The following is a 6932-nucleotide window of genomic DNA, read 5'->3' on the forward strand; positions in this document are numbered from 1 at the left end:
TGGTTTAGACCTGGTTTAGACCTGGTTTAGTCCTGGTTTAGTCCAGGTTTAGACCAGGTTTAGACCTGGTTTAGACCTGGTTTAGTCCTGGTTTAGACCTGGTTTAGACCTGGTTTAGACCTGGTTTAGTCCTGGTTTAGTCCTGGTTTAGACCTGGTTTAGTCCTGGTTTAGACCTGGTTTAGACCTGGTTTAGTCCTGGTTTAGACCTGGTTTAGTCCTGGTTTAGTCCAGGTTTAGACCAGGTTTAGACCTGGTTTAGACCTGGTTTAGACCTGGTTTAGTCCTGGTTTAGACCTGGTTTAGACCTGGTTTAGTCCTGGTTTAGTCCAGGTTTAGACCAGGTTTAGTCCTGGTTTAGACCTGGTTTAGACCTGGTTTAGACCTGGTTTAGTCCTGGTTTAGACCTGGTTTAGACCTGGTTTAGACCTGGTTTAGTCCTGGTTTAGTCCAGGTTTAGACCAGGTTTAGTCCTGGTTTAGACCTGGTTTAGTCCTGGTTTAGTCCTGGTTTAGACATGGTTTAGTCCTGGTTTAGACCAGGTTTAGACCTGGTTTAGACCTGGTTTAGACCTGGTTTAGACCTGGTTTAGACCTGGTTTAGACCTGGTTTAGTCCTGGTTTAGTCCTGGTTTAGTCCTGGTTTAGTCCTGGTTTAGACCAGGTTTAGTCCTGGTTTAGACCTGGTTTAGACCTGGTTTAGTCCTGGTTTAGACCTGGTTTAGACCTGGTTTAGTCCTGGTTTAGTCCTGGTTTAGACATGGTTTAGTCCTGGTTTAGTCCTGGTTTAGACCTGGTTTAGTCCTGGTTTAGTCCTGGTTTAGTCCTGGTTTAGACCTGGTTTAGTCCTGGTTTAGACCTGGTTTAGTCCTGGTTTAGTCCTGGTTTAGACCTGGTTTAGACCTGGTTTAGTCCTGGTTTAGTCCTGGTTTGGACCTGGTTTAGACCTGGTTTAGTCCTGGTTTAGACCTGGTTTAGTCCTGGTTTAGACCTGGTTTAGTCCTGGTTTAGTCCTGGTTTAGTCCTGGTTTAGACCTGGTTTAGTCCTGGTTTAGACCTGGTTTAGTCCTGGTTTAGTCCTGGTTTGGACCTGGTTTAGACCTGGTTTAGTCCTGGTTTAGACCTGGTTTAGTCCTGGTTTGGACCTGGTTTAGTCCTGGTTTAGTCCTGGTTTAGTCCTGGTTTGGACCTGGTTTAGACCTGGTTTAGTCCTGGTTTAGACCTGGTTTAGTCCTGGTTTAGACCTGGTTTAGACCTGGTTTAGACCTGGTTTAGTCCTGGTTTAGTCCTGGTTTAGACCTGGTTTAGTCCTGGTTTAGTCCTGGTTTAGTCCTGGTTTAGACCTGGTTTAGTCCTGGTTTAGACCAGGTTTAGACCTAGTTTAGTCCTGGTTTAGTCCTGGTTTAGACCTGGTTTAGTCCTGGTTTAGTCCTGGTTTAGACCTGGTTTAGTCCTGGTTTAGACCTGGTTTAGTCCTGGTTTAGACCTGGTTTAGTCCTGGTTTAGTCCTGGTTTAGTCCTGGTTTAGACCTGGTTTAGACCTGGTTTAGTCCTGGTTTGGTCCTGGTTTGGACCTGGTTTAGACCTGGTTTAGACCTGGTTTTGTCCTGGTTTAGTCCTGGTTTAGACCTGGTTTAGACCTGGTTTAGACCTGGTTTAGTCCTGGTTTAGTCCTGGTTTGGACCTGGTTTAGACCTGGTTTAGTCCTGGTTTAGACCTGGTTTGGTCCTGGTTTGGACCTGGTTTAGTCCTGGTTTAGACCTGGTTTAGACCTGGTTTAGTCCTGGTTTAGACCTGGTTTAGTCCTGGTTTAGACCTGGTTTAGACCTGGTTTAGTCCTGGTTTAGTCCTGGTTTAGTCCTGGTTTAGACCTGGTTTAGACCTGGTTTAGTCCTGGTTTAGTCCAGGTTTAGACCTGGTTTAGACCTGGTTTAGTCCTGGTTTAGACCTGGTTTAGTCCTGGTTTAGTCCAGGTTTAGTCCAGGTTTAGACCAGGTTTAGACCAGGTTTAGTCCTGGTTTAGTCCTGGTTTAGACCTGGTTTAGACCTGGTTTAGTCCTGGTTTAGACCTGGTTTAGTCCTGGTTTAGACCTGGTTTAGACCTGGTTTAGACCTGGTTTAGTCCTGGTTTAGACCTGGTTTAGACCTGGTTTAGACCTGGTTTAGACCTGGTTTAGACCAGGTTTAGACCTGGTTTAGTCCTGGTCTAGTCCTGGTTTAGACCTGGTTTGGACCTGGTTTAGACCTGGTTTAGTCCTGGTTTAGTCCTGGTTTAGACCAGGTTTAGAACTGGTTTAGTCCTGGTTTAGATCTGGTTTAGTCCTGGTTTAGACCTGGTTTAGACCTGGTTTAGACCTGGTTTAGTCCTGGTTTAGTCCTGGTTTAGACCAGGTTTTGACCTGGTTTAGTCCTAGTTTAGACCTGGTTTAGACCTGGTTTAGACCTGGTTTAGTCCTGGTTTAGTCCAGGTTTAGACCAGGTTTAGACCTGGTTTAGACCTGGTTTAGTCCTGGTTTAGACCTGGTTTAGACCTGGTTTAGACCTGGTTTAGTCCTGGTTTAGTCCAGGTTTAGACCAGGTTTAGTCCTGGTTTAGACCTGGTTTAGTCCTGGTTTAGTCCTGGTTTAGTCCTGGTTTAGTCCTGGTTTAGACCTGGTTTAGACCTGGTTTAGTCCTGGTTTAGACCTGGTTTAGTCCTGGTTTAGACCTGGTTTAGTCCTGGTTTAGTCCTGGTTTAGACCTGGTTTAGTCCTGGTTTAGACCTGGTTTAGACCTGGTTTTTAGTCCTGGTTTAGACCTGGTTTAGTCCTGGTTTAGTCCTGGTTTAGTCCTGGTTTAGTCCTGGTTTAGACCTGGTTTAGTCCTGGTTTAGACCTGGTTTAGTCCTGGTTTAGACCTGGTTTAGACCTGGTTTAGACCTGGTTTAGTCCTGGTTTGGACCTGGTTTAGTCCTGGTTTAGTCCTGGTTTAGTCCTGGTTTTGTCCTGGTTTAGACCTGGTTTAGTCCTGGTTTAGACCCGGTTTAGTCCTGGTTTAGTCCTGGTTTAGTCCTGGTTTAGTCCTGGTTTAGACCTGGTTTAGACCTGGTTTAGTCCTGGTTTGGACCTGGTTTAGACCTGGTTTAGTCCTGGTTTAGACCTGGTTTAGTCCTGGTTTAGTCCTGGTTTAGTCCTGGTTTAGACCTGGTTTAGACCTGGTTTAAACCTGGTTTAGTCCTGGTTTAGTCCTGGTTTAGACTTGGTCTAGACCTGGTTTAGTCCTGGTTTAGTCCTGGTTTAGACCTGGTTTAGTCCTGGTTTAGTCCTGGTTTAGACCTGGTTTAGTCCTGGTTTAGACCTGGTTTAGACCTGGTTTGGACCTGGTTTAGTCCTGGTTTAGTCCTGGTTTAGTCCTGGTTTAGTCCTGGTTTAGTCCTGGTTTAGACCTGGTTTAGACCTGGTTTAGTCCTGGTTTAGTCCTGGTTTAGACATGGTTTAGTCCTGGTTTAGTCCTGGTTTAGACCTGGTTTAGTCCTGGTTTACACCTGGTTTAGTCCTGGTTTAGACCTGGTTTAGTCCTGGTTTAGTCCTGGTTTAGACCTGGTTTAGACCTGGTTTAGTCCTGGTTTAGTCCTGGTTTGGACCTGGTTTAGACCTGGTTTAGTCCTGGTTTAGACCTGGTTTAGTCCTGGTTTAGTCCTGGTTTAGTCCTGGTTTAGACCTGGTTTAGTCCTGGTTTAGACCTGGTTTAGTCCTGGTTTAGTCCTGGTTTAGACCTGGTTTAGACCTGGTTTAGTCCTGGTTTAGTCCTGGTTTGGACCTGGTTTAGACCTGGTTTAGTCCTGGTTTAGACCTGGTTTAGTCCTGGTTTAGACCTGGTTTAGTCCTGGTTTAGTCCTGGTTTAGACCTGGTTTAGACCTGGTTTATACCTGGTTTAGACCTGGTTTAGTCCTGGTTTAGACCTGGTTTAGTCCTGGTTTAGACCTGGTTTAGACCTGGTTTAGTCCTGGTTTAGACCAGGTTTAGTCCTGGTTTAGACCTGGTTTAGACCTGGTTTAGACCTGGTTTAGTCCTGGTTTAGTCCTGGTTTAGTCCTGGTTTAGACCTGGTTTAGACCTGGTTTAGACCTGGTTTAGTCCTGGTTTAGTCCTGGTTTAGACCTGGTTTAGACCTGGTTTAGTCCTGGTTTAGACCTGGTTTAGTCCTGGTTTAGTCCTGGTTTAGACCTGGTTTATTCCTGGTTTAGTCCTGGTTTAGACCTGGTTTAGTCCTGGTTTAGACCTGGTTTAGTCCTGGTTTAGTCCTGGTTTAGACCTGGTTTAGACCTGGTTTAGTCCTGGTTTGGTCCTGGTTTGGACCTGGTTTAGACCTGGTTTAGACCTGGTTTAGTCCTGGTTTAGTCCTGGTTTAGACCTGGTTTAGTCCTGGTTTAGTCCTGGTTTAGACCTGGTTTAGTCCTGGTTTAGTCCTGGTTTAGTCCTGGTTTAGACCTGGTTTAGTCCTGGTTTAGACCTGGTTTAGTCCTGGTTTAGTCCTGGTTTAGACCTGGTTTAGACCTGGTTTAGTCCTGGTTTAGTCCTGGTTTGGACCTGGTTTAGACCTGGTTTAGTCCTGGTTTAGACCTGGTTTGGTCCTGGTTTGGACCTGGTTTAGTCCTGGTTTAGACCTGGTTTAGACCTGGTTTAGTCCTGGTTTAGACCTGGTTTAGTCCTGGTTTAGTCCAGGTTTAGTCCAGGTTTAGACCAGGTTTAGACCAGGTTTAGTCCTGGTTTAGTCCTGGTTTAGACCTGGTTTAGACCTGGTTTAGTCCTGGTTTAGACCTGGTTTTGACCTGGTTTAGTCCTGGTTTAGACCTGGTTTAGACCTGGTTTAGACCTGGTTTAGTCCTGGTTTAGTCCAGGTTTAGACCAGGTTTAGACCTGGTTTAGACCTGGTTTAGTCCTGGTTTAGACCTGGTTTAGACCTGGTTTAGACCTGGTTTAGTCCTGGTTTAGTCCTGGTTTAGACCTGGTTTAGTCCTGGTTTAGTCCTGGTTTAGTCCTGGTTTAGACCTGGTTTAGACCTGGTTTAGTCCTGGTTTAGACCTGGTTTAGTCCTGGTTTAGACCTGGTTTAGTCCTGGTTTAGTCCTGGTTTAGACCTGGTTTAGTCCTGGTTTAGACCTGGTTTAGACCTGGTTTAGTCCTGGTTTAGTCCTGGTTTAGTCCTGGTTTAGACCTGGTTTAGACCTGGTTTAGTCCTGGTTTAGTCCTGGTTTAGACCTGGTTTAGTCCTGGTTTAGTCCTGGTTTAGTCCTGGTTTAGACCTGGTTTAGTCCTGGTTTAGACCTGGTTTAGTCCTGGTTTAGTCCTGGTTTAGACCTGGTTTAGACCTGGTTTGGACCTGGTTTAGTCCTGGTTTGGACCTGGTTTAGTCCTGGTTTAGTCCTGGTTTAGTCCTGGTTTAGTCCTGGTTTAGTCCTGGTTTAGACCTGGTTTAGTCCTGGTTTAGACCTGGTTTAGTCCTGGTTTAGTCCTGGTTTAGACCAGGTTTAGACCTGGTTTAGTCCTGGTTTGGACCTGGTTTAGACCTGGTTTAGTCCTGGTTTAAACCTGGTTTAGTCCTGGTTTAGTCCTGGTTTAGACTTGGTTTAGACCTGGTTTAGTCCTGGTTTAGTCCTGGTTTAGACCTGGTTTAGTCCTGGTTTAGTCCCGGTTTAGACCTGGTTTAGTCCCGGTTTAGACCTGGTTTAGACCTGGTTTGGACCTGGTTTAGTCCTGGTTTAGTCCTGGTTTAGACCTGGTTTAGTCCTGGTTTAGACCTGGTTTAGTCCTGGTTTAGTCCTGGTTTAGACCTGGTTTAGACCTGGTTAAGTCCTGGTTTAGTCCTGGTTTGGACCTGGTTTAGACCTGGTTTAGTCCTGGTTTAGTCCTGGTTTAGTCCTGGTTTAGACCTGGTTTAGTCCTGGTTTAGACCTGGTTTAGTCCTGGTTTAGTCCTGGTTTAGACCTGGTTTAGACCTGGTTTAGTCCTGGTTTAGTCCTGGTTTGGACCTGGTTTAGACCTGGTTTAGTCCTGGTTTAGTCCTGGTTTAGTCCTGGTTTAGACCTGGTTTAGTCCTGGTTTAGACCTGGTTTAGTCCTGGTTTAGTCCTGGTTTAGTCCTGGTTTAGACCTGGTTTAGTCCTGGTTTAGACCTGGTTTAGTCCTGGTTTAGTCCTGGTTTAGACCTGGTTTAGACCTGGTTTAGTCCTGGTTTAGTCCTGGTTTGGACCTGGTTTAGACCTGGTTTAGTCCTGGTTTAGACCTGGTTTAGTCCTGGTTTAGTCCTGGTTTAGACCTGGTTTAGACCTGGTTTAGACCTGGTTTAGACCTGGTTTAGTCCTGGTTTAGTCCTGGTTTAGACCTGGTTTAGTCCTGGTTTAGACCTGGTTTAGTCCTGGTTTAGTCCTGGTTTAGACCTGGTTTAGTCCTGGTTTAGACCAGGTTTAGTCCTGGTTTAGACCTGGTTTAGACCTGGTTTAGACCTGGTTTAGTCCTGGTTTAGTCCTGGTTTAGTCCTGGTTTAGACCTGGTTTAGTCCTGGTTTAGACCTGGTTTAGTCCTGGTTTAGTCCTGGTTTAGACCTGGTTTAGACCTGGTTTAGTCCTGGTTTAGTCCTGGTTTGGACCTGGTTTAGACCTGGTTTAGTCCTGGTTTAGTCCTGGTTTAGTCCTGGTTTAGACCTGGTTTAGTCCTGGTTTAGACCTGGTTTAGTCCTGGTTTAGTCCTGGTTTAGTCCTGGTTTAGACCTGGTTTAGTCCTGGTTTAGACCTGGTTTAGACCTGGTTTAGTCCTGGTTTAGTCCTGGTTTAGTCCTGGTTTAGACCTGGTTTAGACCTGGTTTAGTCCTGGTTTAGTCCTGGTTTAGACCTGGTTTAGTCCTGGTTTAGTCCTGGTTTAGTCCTGGTTTAGACCTGGTTTAGTCCTGGTTTAGACC

This window comes from Eucyclogobius newberryi, unplaced genomic scaffold, assembly GCF_026437365.1.
Source record: "Eucyclogobius newberryi isolate DKJ021-1_F unplaced genomic scaffold, fEucNew1.0.hap1 SCAF_22, whole genome shotgun sequence".
Taxonomy (NCBI): Eukaryota; Metazoa; Chordata; class Actinopteri; order Gobiiformes; family Gobiidae; genus Eucyclogobius; species Eucyclogobius newberryi.